Genomic DNA, 15981 nt, shown 5'->3' with positions numbered 1-15981 from the left:
ACCAAACACCCCAATGAAGTTCCTTCACCACATTGAATCCCTAATAGAGTTCCTTTTGAAACCCAAGCAACATCCTTTACCATACTTTGAAAACAAAGATCTTCTCCACAAACCCCTATCATTATATCTATCCACCACCTCCATTTACTTAAAAAAAGCATCATTGAAAAGTTTAATGTTCTTAATGGCCAACCCTCTCCCCCTTAGGATTACATACCTCATCCTATTTGACCCACACTATCCTTCTTCCACCCTCATCTCCCCCATCCCACAAAAACTCCTTTTGAAGACTCACCAATTTCCTAATAAAAAAGAAAAGAAAAGGAGAGAGGAAATAACAAAGTTGACAAGGGTAATCCTCCCACAAAAAGATAAAGTGCATTGTTTTCACCTAGCCAACTTACTACATAACTTCTTAATGATAGGTACCCATGTCATTTCATTCCTTAGATTAACACCAATGAAAATGCCAAGGTAGACAAAAGGAATATCCATAACACAATAGTTAAGCCACCTTGGATATCTACTAATACAACTTTCCTCCACTCCCACATTTGCCAAACAACTCTCCCTAAAATTAACCTTTAGTCCTAACACAAGTTCAAAGTATCTCAACAAAGCCTTAATACAAAGCACATTAAATGGTGATGGGTCCATAGAAAAAGGTATCTTCTACAAATTGCATTACAAATACATCAACATCTTTTGACCCAACTGTATAACCCATAAAGTTCTTTTCTCCAATGGCCTTCATCATCATCCCACTAAAGCCTTCCCCATCAACCATAAAAGGAAGGATGTCATTGGATCACCGTATCTAAGATTTTTTATTGTAAAAAACTCCTCAATAAGACTTACATTAACAAACACAGAAATTGTAGTAGACTCCAAGCTCCCCTTAATAAACATAATCCACCTTTAACAATTCCTAACCTCTTTAACATATAGAATAAAAAGTCCCAACTCATCAAGTCATAGGCTTTTTCAAAGTCCACCTTTAACATAATGCACCTTTTTCTTCTCCTTTTTGCATCATCTATCATCTCATTGGCAACAATACACCATCCAAAAGATAACTCCCCCAATGAAAGTGCTTTGTCACTCATCAATAATCTTGTCAAGAAAAGATTTCATCCTTCTAGATAAGATTTTAGCAATGACTTTATACACACATCCTATCAACAAGATAGGTATAAATCCTTCAACCTTTATGGATTTTCTTTATTTGGTATCAAAGCAATTTTATCCCCTCCCCCCAAAACACACACACTCCCATAAAGTCTCCTTCACTTTCATCTCACTAAAATTTTGGCATAACAATGGATTCTCCTCTACACAATTTGTGTAAAGGAAGTCTTATCCAAAACTAGACTATGATTTTGGAGTTCAAGGAATCTTCTATCAAAAAATTCCTTGATACCTCTCTTGACAAGGATTAATTGGGTCTTCTGCCCAATGGCCTTTCACCTTCGTCAATTAATCAAATTTCTAAAAGTCACTCATTCCTCCTTGATAGTTTCTAAAAGTCACTCACAAGATCCCTCCTTTTTTTGCAATTCCTCCACCTGAAGACCTTCACTTTCATCCTTTACATCCAAGGCATTAATACCATCCACCATCAATAATCAAGTATCTTAAACGTAATAAGCCAAAAGACATTAATACACAAAACACAATATATATATATATATATATATATATATATATATATATATTCATGGTCAAGAGTTCCCATGATCTTCATAACTAGCTCATTTTGGAATATAGAAACTAAACTAATGAGATAGGTTCTCAGTGAGTGCTAAATATGCAACATTATACTTATGCATCATGTATGCATCATACTCATCAAACTTTATTTGAACCCTTACACGAACAAAAGGTACTTGAACTTTTTAAGCAAAATCATCCTAGTTCAGAGTACAAGCATATTCTATTAAGTTTGGCAAAATAGAAACTTTGATATAAAATAATGTGTAAGTTTCTTAGCTCCTATTTGAACGTTAAAAGAATCTAACATTTGGGATGCTAGTTTTCAAAGTTCTTGGAAGTTCGTGGACACATAAACTTTATTTTCATAATTTAGTTAGAGATAGGAAATACAATACTGAATCTATTTTGGACGTTTATGTTCCTAAAATGCTCAAAGAATATCAGTAATCCATCAAATTTTAATATTTTTATTATCATCAAAACTGAAATTTTTAAGACTTAAACATTATATGCATATCTTTGGTTCTAACAAAATCGAGAGTCAAAGGGGCTCTTGCTTACATCCTATTGTTATAGTTGCCCATATATATGGATATATATAAGTTTTCTCTCTCTCTCTCTCTCATATATATATATATATATATGAACGTCAAAGAATTTTTAGCAGCACCCCACATCAGTCATGATATATTTTAATTACAGTCACTATCACTACTTTCCGTTGATATCTTGGTTGCAATTCTTAGGTGTTTTGTGAATATCATTGAGAGAAAAATAATTTCATTAACTACATATTATATGTTGCCATGTAAACTACATAGAGTATTTATTTATTAACTTATTCTTTTATGAAACTACAAGTATCTTCTACCAAAGGTGATCAGCTAGTTGAGTCGTTAATACATTCTATTTGAAACTTAATTTTGATAGTATGAATATGGTATTTTTTGTCTTTTAAAACTATTTTTCTAAAATAAATTTCAACAATGTTAAAAGTTGCTATTATTTTAATGTAAAGAAAGGAAAATTACAAAAAACTGTATTAGAATTTTAGTGATTAATGTGCTTAATCAATTATTATATGAATATGGAAAATGCAAGTAGCATAATATAGTTTGGTTAATTACATTTTTTCTCAATTTCTTTAAATCTTTATTAAGGAATCAGGTATTGTGCCGATCCCCTTGGTAATATTCAGTATTCGATCAGGCTGTGCCTCTCCTGCATTTCTTCTAATTAACTTGAACCCTTAACATTACAAATCCTACAGTTGTTTAAGTTTGTTTACCAATTTTAATTGTTAATTCGTTTGCACTTAAAACTGCCTTTTATTTTGTTCCATTAACCTAGTGATAGGTTGAGGTGCAGAGTCATCTAATGATAGCATTAACAGTGCTTTGACAGATAGCCAACTAGTCATTAGTATTTATTACATGAATAAATATTGTTTCACATACATTAATTACATTATTTTTTTACAGCCCAACGTAGAAGATTTTGATTCATAATTAATAATTAATTTACAAAGAAATCAGACTCCTTTAATTTGTAGCTTCACTTCTGGTAATTCATTTATCCTTGGGTATGCTCTTTATAGTCTGCTAATTTGGGGTTCTGGATATATAAGTATCATGAGCCTGCCAAGCATGAAATAAGGAATTCAAGTTAGCAGAATGTGCTACTTGTACATAGCCTAAAACAAATTTATGTTTAAAAAGTTCAAACTTTTTAAGAGAAAAAATAATTAAAGTACAACTGAAAAGAAAAGGTTCAGAAAGGTCAATATGCTAAAGGGCTGCATAGATATAGAATAATTAAATATGGATTTGCTAATTTACAAAAAAATGCTCAAAGATTAAACTGATTAAACAAATATTTGGACTAGCATGATTAGCACCGACGAAGGAATATATGTAAATTTTCCATTAACAAATTCTATGGACCCCGGAACAATATACAAGTACTTTAAAGTACAGAAAAAATGGTAATGCAAGCAAAACTGAGACATATTGGGTTAACTTAAAGATGACCAACAGCTTGAATTACGTATGCATTTTAAAACATAAAGCCACCAGCATTATCCTAAACAATAATCAGTCAAATTCTTTTAAAACACGGAATCAATTAAATATGATTTGTTTCATGGTTTTCATGCGGGTGCTTATGGTTAATTTCATCGTGATATATATAGTTAAGACTAAAGAATAATTTTAGAAAATCTGAATTTACTCAGTTACGTACGTCCAAGGAAATTGAAGAGCAATACCTGCATAAGGAAATGGCACTTGATCTTGCTCAATGCGCTTGATATCTTCTTTGAGGATCTCGTAGTGCATCTTAACCTCCTCTATAGATTTTCCCACCATTTTCGCAATATTCTGCCACCTATCCGGTGTTTCCCTATCATATATAGCTAGGGCATGTTCAAATATTTTGTTTTGCCTTGGTGTCCAAGATGATTCCATCTTAAGATAAAATAATTATTGGAATTCTCTTAATTAGAGATAATAAATATTCTTGAGCTGTGGGGATAAACAAGAGGAAAAAAACTTGGAAAGGCTTTTTTTTTTTCCTTCTTTTTTTTCAAGAAGAAAGAAGTAGTGAAAGGCTTTAACCCCACAAAACAGAAAGAAGAGTGAAGTGATGGTTGTTTTTAGTGATGGTATGAGAAAGTGATCACCAAGGTTGCTCTTTAAATAGATGTGTTAGCTGTTGGTTACCTGGTTAGATTTTTGGCCGAATATATCTTCCAAAGATCTTGTGATCCGTTGGCTTTGGAACAAAAGAACGAAGAAGGGACAACATAAGCAAGTGGAAAAAGAGAATAAATACAGTGGACTTGCCTTTAATTGTTTTAAGCAAAGATACTCCTTCCGTTACTGCAAGTTGGACTTTCCATTGTTACTAGTTGGCAAATTACACAATACAAAAATTGTTCTGATTGAGCAACAGCCAGAGAAATTAAAGGTAGTGCGTTGTAACTTGTAAGAGCGGAATGTTAGCAATTAATTCTTTAATATACTCTTTTTCATGTATTTTTTTTTAGACAAATGATAATGTCTTAAAATATTGACTAAAAAACTAAAAAAAAAATATTTTGATTGGAGGCGTAAAATTATATTATTTATAACTTTTTTTGCATTCTTTTTATACTCATTATTCTCATGTCTAGTCCAAAACAAAGTTCTAATTACTTAAATTGAAATATAAAAGTGAAGTTATATTCCACTTGGATTTCTTTATTACTAAATGTTAATTTGTTAGTTTTATTTTTATTTGGATTAATTAGATCAACATGAGATCTTCTTCCATATTTTTTGCTTAAGCATGTATGTGTGAGCACTTCTAGATGCTCCTAGGTCTCCTTACGATCTCTAACAGGTTCTCCTAGTGCAGTTATAGACTGCTCTCATTTAGCTCTTACCTTCTTATATGTACTTTTTATCCAATTAAAAGATCCTTCCTCTTTGGTCTTTTGTCTCTTCTTAAAGGTCTTTTGTGATCTGCATCATGGCCTCAACACTTCATTATTATCATGTGAAGAGTTGTTGTCCAAGTCTTTCTCATTTTGAAAGAAGTCCTTTCTACTTCTATAGACACTCCTTATGTTCCTTGTTTAGATTTTAGTAGTCTATCTTGATGTACCAAATATTTCTTACATTTATGACAAACTATTTCAAAATTTTAGGAAGCGTTTTCTATTAAGTGCTTTTATGATTCTTCTTGTAAATTTTTCACTCTTCCACGTCTTAATGCATTTGGTGATAAATAAAACTTCATATGTAGTTAATTTCTTTGTCTTCATCTTCAAAGTTATCTTAATCGTCCAAAGACTCCCAAGGCAAATTTCAATTTAGGAGGAGAGATTTTACGTTTATATAAAATAAGTTAGGAGGAGAGAGATTTCAACAAAATCAAGCCAATATTTATAGTTTGTTGATAAAATCTCCAAAATACTCATGATATCATTTGATTATTATGGAAAGTGACACACGTGTGAAGAATCGGTTACTTTTTATAAGAATCCAACCCAAAATCCCATCTATAATTTCTATTATTTTTAGAGTTTAACTTGTATGGTTAGTCCTCTTAACTTATTTATATATTCTGTAAAAAAAAATATTTATATGACAAATTGTAACTGAATGAAAATATGAAATATCAAACGAATGTAATCCCTTTAGCCTACGGGTGTGTATATTATTATTATTTTCTTTGGCAAAATATAATTTAGTCTTTATACATATTTTAAATTTTCAATTTAGTTCCTATATAAAAGTTGTCGATTTAATCCATGTCGTCACGTCATATGTTCATCATTAACTCTCGTTATACATAAGGAGGTAACAATAGAGATCAAATTAGTAATGTTTACACCATGGAAATCAATTTAATAAAATTTTTCATATAAGAACTAAATTGAGAATTCACAATCATGTGTGTGTTTGGTTTATTGGTATCATAAATTCCAAATTTATTAAATTGAACGGAAAAGTATGCGAGAATAAGCTTTAGAATTAATGAACCTTCGTTTGAGGTTATTGAACTGGAAATCCAAAAACACTATACATACAGGGACTAAATTATATGTTTCACCTTTCAGTTCTTTTTCTTTTTTTTTTTCCATGCAGAAATTTGTTGAATGGAATATCCAACTGTTGTGTTGCTAAAGTTACGCCAACGTAGCAAGTACGTGCCACCTTTATTAAAACCTTTGCATAGCAGAGATGCTTGATACAAAGGTGTATCATTTAGAAAATCTTCGATTTCAATTTTCAACTCTTGGCCATTTTAAACTTTTTCACCATTTGTTCCCTTCCAGGATGAACTTATCTGTTCCCATTGACTCAGATTTCTTCAGATACGGTGCTCCACTTTTCCCCGCCATCGCTTCCAAATTCCATCTCCCTTCACTCTCAAGACAACATTACCATTTGATTTAACATATCATATGGTTTTGTCCTACACTTCCTCAGAATCCAGAATCATCCAGGTAAACCACTCAATTCGCGCACCATTTTTATATGTTTATATTATTCATTTAAGGAAAAATAATCATGATAATCCAGGATTCTCATTCAACGTAATCTTCACTTCAGTTGTTGTTGGCATCAATTCTTGTACTATTTAGCACTTTGCATTGATGCCGTTACCAGAACAGGCTAACCTTCTACTAGGTACAGCATCATTTATTGTATAGAATTATCGTAGAAGCATAGACAATCGTATCATGTGCACGATGATTATCTGTTAGGTTTATTATTCAGGGTCTGTTTGGATTTTTTGAGAAATAAAGTTTTTTTTTCGGGTCCAGAAGTTCTCAGAAAACTCTTCTAACTTTATATCCAAACAGACCCGTGCACTTTGTTAGTTGGAACTAGCTTTCTTTTGTTTTGGTAACCGCGAAACAAGAGGAGTATTTGATGGTATTGGCATATAGACAAATAACTAATTCTTTATTAATAATTAGTACTGGTTCATAAACACGATTAATTTGTAAATACATCTACTTAATACATTTTTTCTTAACAATAGCTTTCACATGGTTGCTTACAGATAAACTTTTATATTGTTCACTGCTGATGGTACTTCCTTTTATTTGTTAAGTTATTGCGGATGTGATTGTAATCGTCATGAGTCTTCAAGTTTGTTGGATTCTGGATCGATAACCTGCCAATGATAGAAAAAGGGAAATTAGGTCAGTGAAATTGAGTTGCTTCATATATCTCAGAAAGGTTTTTATGTTAAATTTGATTAATAGAAAATAGATGTTCTAGCTCTAGACCAAAATGTAATGAGGTCAACAACTAGTGAAAGGTTAATGAGGATAGCACGGACTGAATAAGCTTCAGTTAGATAGATTACAGACTGAATAGGTTATATAACGGTTAATGATAATAGTCCGTCACGGTTTTGTCCTTACTAAAAATACACCTTTGTATATTAAGCAAAAAAAGTGTTTATAAATTACTATTGGCTTTGACTCCTAAGCGAAATAAGACTTTATGACTACCAGAACAATTGGGATTATGGAATATGTTATTAGCAAAAGAGGAACTGTTGAAACCAAATTGTGTTTCCTGTCAGCCCCATATAGTAGTGCCAACCTGGTTGGAATTACTTCTTTGTGGCTGACTATACAGGCCAATCTTCATTATAAAAAAAAATAATTTTGGAACATCTGCAAGCAGAGTATTTACTCAGATATCAAGAAAAAAGTGGTGCAGTACCTGTGCTGTTCAACACAATGCCTTAATTACTGTTAGAATTGTTTGTTCTGTAGGGGAATGCCACTTGACCACGCTCAATGCGTCTGATATCTTCTTTGAGGATCTCATAGTGCCTTTTAACCTCCTCAACCGATTTTCCCACCTCGTTAGCAACATTCTGCCATCTATCTGGGGTTTCTCTATCATATTTAGCCAGGGCTCTTTCAAATTGTTTATTTTGCCTTGGGGTCCAAGATGATGCCATTTGAATGTATGAAGATGAAGTTTCAACAGTCTTAAGCAATGGTAATATTAACAGGCTAAGTAGGAGAGTGGAATAAAGACTTTAGAAGAATGGAAGTGGCTTAGTGAGTGTCACAAACTGGAAAGAAGAGAGAAGAAATGATTGCTTCAGTCGAGCTATGGTATGGGAAAACAATAACCAAGCTAGTCCCATATAAGTAGGGAGGAAAAATATTGGAGGGGTTACAATTAGGCCCTGTTGGATGAGTATATTTTTCAAAAGGACAGAGATAAAGTACTTGTTCTTCGTTCCCTTGGAACCACTTTATGAATCGGGATAGTGGACAACAAGTGAAAGAGGGGAATCAAGATCAAAGGACATGTCTTTTACTCTTATTCTTTCAACCAAAGATACTCCTTTATTTTGTCATTGGCAAGTTGGACTTCTCTTTATAGATTCTAGTCAGTGGCTTACAGTGTCAAAATTCAACATACAATAACCAGACATGCTGATAATTTGGTTATGTTTTTTGTTTTCTGAGAGTGGAATTATGGATACTACTGTTTATGTCTCATTTAAAAGTAACAACTAACAAAATAGATAGCAAGCTTTGCAGCACTATGGGTAGTTCTTTGGTGGAAATGGAGATAGTTCATCTTTCGAAGGATTTCATAGTGACAGTGAAGCATGTTAAGAGCTAACTCTCCCTAAGTCTTAAGCTATTACATGAATGCTCATATATGGATTTATTTCATCTTTAAAATGCTAAAGTGTGGACAACACACATGCCAAAATATACCATCTGCTGGAAAGTGATGATACATGAATAGCAAAACACATGAACAATAGCTGTTTTGCACCAAAGTCCAACTTTGAGTTCATGCCATGTTATCCTTATTCCTTAGTATTGGACATACTTTATTGAATACATCTAAGATTAAGTACTTGATGCGTGCTTGTGCCTTGTTGTGAATGACATACTCCTGGTTGAAGAATAGAAAGGAGGAAAAATAAACCTTTAAAAACTTGTATTTTGGAAGATGCTTTGGAATCGAAGGCTTTTTCTTAACTAAGAGTCAAACAGAGTATATGTGTACAAGTTTGTGGCATTGTTTTCTAGCTGAAAAATGAAGATCACAGCTCATCAGAGGTTGGATGGTTTAGGTATCTTGCAAGAGATGGAGAGGTTGATGTGGCTATTACACAGAATTCAAGCAGATAGATGAAGTTCGGTAAACTTTTCTAGCATAATTGCGATCAGAAAGTGCTTATCAAAGCTGAAGCATAATTCTACCAAACAACTTTAAAGACAAGTAATAATACTCAAATGAAGAAGTTAATGTTGGATAGCGAACTGTCAACAGAAGCAAATAAATTAGTGTAGGGATAGAGAAAACGATAATGCTAATTTAGATATATGGACATACAAGAAAGTATAATCATAGGAATGAATATATCTTGGTGAAAATTTGAGTAGCAACTATTGAAGAGAAGATGACAAAATTTTGTCTGAAGTGATTTGGTGGTGTGACAAGAATGTTGATGGAGATTCTAATAAGAAATGTGAATCAAATGAAAGGTAGTCTGGTTAAAAGATAGATCAAGACCAAAGAAAAATATTTTGATTGTTGAGAAACCAATTGTGTCAATGGTCCGTGCCACTAAACCCTGTCTATTGAGATTTTTTATGGGTTTGATTGTTCCCATTTATGTAATGTATATTGCCCTATATGATGACCTGAAGAAAAGTTTCAATTGATGCTACTCTTTTGATGGGACTACGTACTAATTGCTTGCCATGGAATTCCAGTGTATACTAATTCTGAACCGTAACTCTTCTTTCATGGCATACCCTATATACAATATTTATTTTAAATTGATAAAATAAAATTAATAAGTCTTCCTTATTTTCTATTACTCATCTTTCCTTTTCAAACTTTTATGTTGTGTATTTTACGTTGAAGAACGATCATGTTGATAAGTTGGTCACATAACTAACAAATTTAAGTTGGTAGTTAAAACAGTTGTAAAAAATTTAGTTGGTAGTTAAAATAGTTGTAACAAATTACTAAAATTAGTAAACTGTCTATTTGTAAAACCAATATAATTAGCTCAACTACTATTTAGATTATGAGTGGTTCTTTTTCAATTCTCTCTAAAAAAACTCTTTGTAATTTGAAACTCATCCTTACAAAGAAATTCTGATTATTTTTTTTTTTTGTGTATCATTTTCTGTGATACTTTGCACAACAAACTGATACAATGAGCGTGGAACGGTTAACCATGGCATCTACAAAGTATGAGGTCGAAAAATTCAAAGGCCAAAATGATTTTTGGCTTATGGCGATTGAAGATAAGGGCATTGGTTGTTCATCAGGGTCTTGAAGAAGCTTTGCAAGGTGAAACCGCTCTTGATGCAAAGCTGGAGGAAAGGGATAAGAAGATCTTGACGGATAAGGCTCACAATGCAATCATCTTGAGTCTTGGAGACAAGGTACTAAGATAGTTCTCGAAGGAGAAGACAGCAGCTGGAATTTGGTCGAAACTGGAAGGTTTGTACATGAACAAATCTCTAGTAAATCGTCTTTATCTTAAACAAGCCTTATATTCATTCAAGATGCAAGAAGATAGAACTATGGAATCTCAATTGGATGTCTTCAATAAACTGATTCTTGATCTAGAAAATATAGATGTGACTATTGATGGCAAAGATCAGGCTCTGTTACTATTGTGTGCTTTACCAAAGTTTTTCTCTTATTTTAAAGAAACTCTCTTGTATGGGAGAGAATCTTTGTCCCGAGTAGAGGTTCAATCAGCCCTAAACTCAAAGGAATTGAATGAAAGAAATGAGCAAAAGGCTTCTGTGAGTGGTGAAAGTTTAATAGTCTGAGGGAAACAAACCAAGAACGATCTTGAGAAGAAGAAATCAAAGCCGCAGTCTGGAAATAGTGGAAATGTGCCTAATATAAGATGTTACCATTGTAAAAAGGAAGGTCACACTCAAAGATTTTGTCCTGAAAGGCAGAACGATTACAATTCTCATAGATTAAAGGAAGGAGGAAATGAAGTGATAGTTCAAGATGGTTATGAATATGTAGAAGCTTTAATGGTAGGCTCTGGGAAATCTGATGCAGAATCGATTATGGATTCTGGGTGTTCGTTCCATATGACACCAAATAAGCTCTGGTTTGAGAAATTCATTGAGCTACAGGGAGGGTCAATGTTACTTGGAAACAATAAACCATGTAAAATTCAAGGTATTGGATCAATCAAATTAAAATTGCATGATGGGAGTGAAAAGATTATCCAAGATGTGAGATTTGTTCCTAATCTTAATAGAAATTTAATTTCTCTTGGCAAACTAGATAGAAAAGGTTATCTGTTTAGAGGTGAAAATGGCACATTGGAGGTTATGAAGGACTTAAGGATTGTCATGAGGGGTGTGAGGAAGCATGGCTTGTACTCATTGAAAGGAGAGGTAGTAGTTGGGTTAGTAGCTTCAGTTTCTGTAAGAGACATGTCAAGAATTGAGTTGTGGCATAGAAGGTTGGGGCATGTAAGTGAAAGTGGTCTGGTGTAGCTCTGTAAACAAGGTATGTTATGTGGTGACAAAGTGGAGAAACTGAATTTCTGTGAACATTGTGTTTATGGTAAGGCCTGTAGAGCAAAGTTTGGAGTTAGTCAACAAAGAACTAAAGACACCTTGGATTTGATACATGCTGATCTATGGGGACCCTCTAGAACACTATCTCATTCTGGTGCAAGATACTTCCTAACTTGTGTAGATGATTTCTCAAGGAAGTTATAGGTTCACATTCTCAAAACTAAGGATGAGGTTTATGAGACTTTCAAGAATTGGAAAACAATGATTGAGAATCATACTGAAAGGAAAATCAAGAGGTTTCGTACAGATAATGGTCTTGAATTCTGTTATGATTTTTTCAGTGATTATTGCAGGAAGATGGGAATTACTAGGCATAAATCAGTTGCTAGAACACCCCAGTAAAATTGCCTAGCAGAAAGGTTCAACAAAACCATACTTGAGAGGGTTAGATGCATGCTCTCGAGTCCAGCTGTCCCAAAAACTTTTTGGGCAAAAGCTGTGACAACATCTTGTTTCTTGATAAACATATGCCCATCTACAACCTTGAACATGAAAACACCAAAAGAAGTTTGGTCTATTCATCCTTCAACCTATGACATACTTAGAGTGTTTGGTTGTGTTGCCTATGTGCACATAAGGCAAGACAAGTCGAAACCCAGGGCCTTGAAGTGCATGTTTATAAGGTATCCAAAAGGTGTCAAAGGCTACAAGCTTTGGTGTTTGGAAGATGGACATAAGAAATGCATTATAAGTAGAAATGTGGTTTTCAATGAGTCTAAAATGGCCTACAAAACAACATCAAATACTAACAAGGGACAATTGGATCCAGCTCCAGAAAAAGCAATGTTTGAGGTGGAGCCTACTGATACAACTCAAAGTAAACAAGATGACAACATACCACCTGAGGAAGAGTGTCTAGAAGGAACTCAACCTGATGTTGAAGATGAGACATATGATTACTTGTTGTCTCGAGATAGGACCAGGATACAGATCAAACCACCAAAAAAATTTGGTTATGTTGATCTGATGGCTTTCTCCCTTATAGCTGCTAGTGAAGTTTAGGATGATGAGCCAAAAAGCTACAAGGTTGCAATGGTGAGTAAGGAAAATTTGAAATGGGGAAAAGCTATGGATGAGGAAATGAAATCACTCCATGACAACCACATATGGGAGTTAGTGAAGAAACCAGCTAGTGCCAAGTTAGTAAGCTGTAAATGGGTCTACAAGATGAAAGAGGGGATTCTAGGAGTTGAACAAGGCAGATTTAAGGCAAGACTAGTTGCTAGAGGCTTCACATAGATAAATGGCTTTGATTACAATGATATTTTCTCACCAGCTGTAAAGCACAGATCTATAAGGATACTCCTAGATATGGTTGCAAAGCTTGATTTGGAGCTAGAACAAATGGATGTGAAGATAACTTTTTTGTATGGAGAGCTGGAAGAGGTTATCTACATGAGATAACCTGAAGGATATGAGGCAAAAGGAAAGGAAGATCATGTATGTAAGATGAACAAATCCTTGTACGGTCTGAAACAATCTCTTAGACAATGGAATAAGAGATTTGATGATTTCATGTCAAGAATTAAGTTCAACAGAAGTAAGTATGACAGTTGTGTTTACTTCAAATTCATCACACCTAATACCTTTGTTTTCTTACTGTTATATGTTGATGATATCTTACTAACAAGCAATGATAAGAGTGAGTTAACAAAGGTAAAGGTTGAGCTTAAAAGGGAGTTTGAAAAGAAAGATTTAGGTGCTGCCAGTAAGATTTTGGGAATTGAGATCAAAAGGGACAGAAACAAGTCATACTTAAAGAAAGTGTTGGACAAGTTTTGAATGTCTGGAGCTAAGCCAGTAACCTTACCTATATCCCAACAATTCAAACTGAGCAATGATTGAGCACCTAGTTCAGAAGGAGACAGGGAATTTATGGCTAAAATTCTTTATGCAAATGTAGTAAGCTCTTTGATGTATGACATGGTGTGTACTCGACCTGATATAGCATACTCAGTGAGTTTGGTGAGTAGGTTCATGTCAAATCCAGGGAAGGTGCATTGGAAAGCCTTGGAGTGGATTATGAGATACATCAAAGGTTCACTTGGGAATGGTTTGGTTTATGGTGGAGCTAATAAGAACAGTTACAGTTCAGCTGCCATAGAATGGTTTGTGGACTCTGATTATGTTGGCTGCCTTGACACTAGGAAATCAATCACATGATATATCTTTATTGCATTTGGAACTGCAATTAGCTAGAAAGATAGTCTTCAGAAGGTGGTTGCATTGCCCAATATTGAAGCAGAGTATATTGATTTGATAGAAAGCAGTAAAAGAAGCATTGTAGTTAAGGGGAATAGCTCGAGAGCTGAAGCTGCAAGATCATGCTATCATTGTCCATTGTGATAACCAAAATGTTATTCACCTTTCAAAGAATCAGGTTTATCACGAAATGACAAAGCATGTAGATGTGAAACTACACTTTGTGAGAGAGACTATTGCTTAAGGAGCTGTGTTGATGAAGAAAGTCTCCACTAAGCATAATCCCTTTGATATGATCACTAAAGTTCTATCAAAGCAGCAAGTTTTTCTATTGCCTAGACCTTATAAATTTGAAGTAATGTCAACTAGTCTGATGTCAAAAAGAAAGCAACCACTTTGATCCTTGTTTAGTTATGTAACCAAGGTGGATATTTGTTGATAAGTTAGTCACATAACTAACAAATTTAGTTGGTAGTTAAAACAGTTGTAACAAATTAAACTACTAAAATTAGTGAGTTGTTCATTTGTAAAATCAATATAATTAGTTCAACTACTGTTTAGATTGTAAGTGATTCTTTTTCAATTCTCTCTAAAAAACTCTTTGTAATCTAAAACTCATCCTTAGAAAGAAATTTCGATTTTTTCTATATATCATTTTCTGTGATATTTTGCACAACACATTCTATGTAGATCTCGTAGTGCATCTTGGGAATACAATGACTTTCTTGGATTGACACTTGTTTGATAGAGTTTATGTTGCTTTATAGTTTCATCAAAAATATCAAATATGAATTCCTGCAATAACCAAAAGAATGAACCATCCTATGTAGATCTCGCATAGCATCTTTGGGGATACATTGACTTTCTTGGATTGACACTTGTTTGATAGAGTTTATGTTGCTTTATAGTTTCATCAAAAAGATCAAATAAGAATTCCTGCAATAACCAAAAGAATGAAAACTACTATTAGAAAAATATTTGATAACATTCAAAAACTTGATCAGCAGAGATATAGATATTTTTAATCTGAACTGAAGTTCAAAACTATTTATTTTGCATGCATCCGATATGCCTGTTTTATCGGTTTGGGGATTAAATCATTTTGAAGATTCTAGCAGAAGAATGACATGATGGCTATTATTCTTTGAGGTCAATACAAATTAAAAGCATGTTTATTGATGTCTGGTTTGAGGAATAAAAACCACTGTGATTACATTATTCATTCTTCAATGTCATTCTGACAATTAGTCTAATTCTGGAATATAGCTTTTTCAAATAATCTCTTTACTTGTGTGTAAGGAATAAAAATCTGCTATATGAAACTGGGCATGTTGTACACAAATTTTCTATGGATCTGATTAGTCATTGTTATCCTATATTCATTTTCTTTTTTAACTTGTACTAATTTTAATAAATCCCATTTGAACCTCCGAACATACAAAAATCGACAATATACAATTTTAAATGGACACCGAGAATGGATTTTTTCTTTTGTCTTGGGTGACATAACAAAATGTATCTTTTAACTCATTGGATTAGAGATTAAGTTCACTCGCAATGTGTAACTCGCAGTCTGTAACTGATCTTAATCTAAACAAATTTTGCACACCAAAATAATTATAAATTCTCCGGTTAAATAAATCGTTTTCACACATGTAAATATAATAAAATCTTATACCATTAAGTTAATTTTATGGGTTTGATGAATTAGTATTTATCATCAACATATTTAATGGTAATTATTCACCATTTTTAGTCATTATTCTTTTCACTGAACCAACCCTTAATATTGCAGGATCGTGGCATTACTAAATTTATCGTATTGGGGCATATATGTATGGGGGATATTCCTTGGATGATACACGAGTATATAGCATTATATATTTTTCTTTGATTCTTCCACTAGATACTTCTTTAACCGAAAGATGATCTGACTTTTCTTCAAAAGG

The 15981-nt window shown here is 33.3% G+C and overlaps 2 long non-coding RNA genes across 2 annotated transcripts; both read right to left on the bottom strand.

Annotated features, from left to right (window-relative positions):
• Window positions 1-3109: 3109 nt before the first annotated feature.
• LOC114390375 lies at window positions 3110-4387 on the bottom strand. Its single transcript, XR_003661889.1, has 2 exons — window positions 3980-4387; window positions 3110-3350 (listed from the first exon to the last, which is right to left on the bottom strand). It is a non-coding gene; the product is annotated as an uncharacterized LOC114390375 (long non-coding RNA).
• Window positions 4388-7150: 2763 nt separating this feature from the next.
• Window positions 7151-8364, bottom strand: LOC114390150. The gene is made up of 2 exons (XR_003661825.1): window positions 7944-8364; window positions 7151-7383 (listed from the first exon to the last, which is right to left on the bottom strand). It is a non-coding gene; the product is annotated as an uncharacterized LOC114390150 (long non-coding RNA).
• Window positions 8365-15981: the final 7617 nt, after the last annotated feature.

The sequence above is a fragment of the Glycine soja genome, chromosome 16 (assembly GCF_004193775.1).
Source record: "Glycine soja cultivar W05 chromosome 16, ASM419377v2, whole genome shotgun sequence".
Taxonomy (NCBI): Eukaryota; Viridiplantae; Streptophyta; class Magnoliopsida; order Fabales; family Fabaceae; genus Glycine; species Glycine soja.
This window is presented reverse-complemented; position numbering and strand designations above follow the sequence as displayed.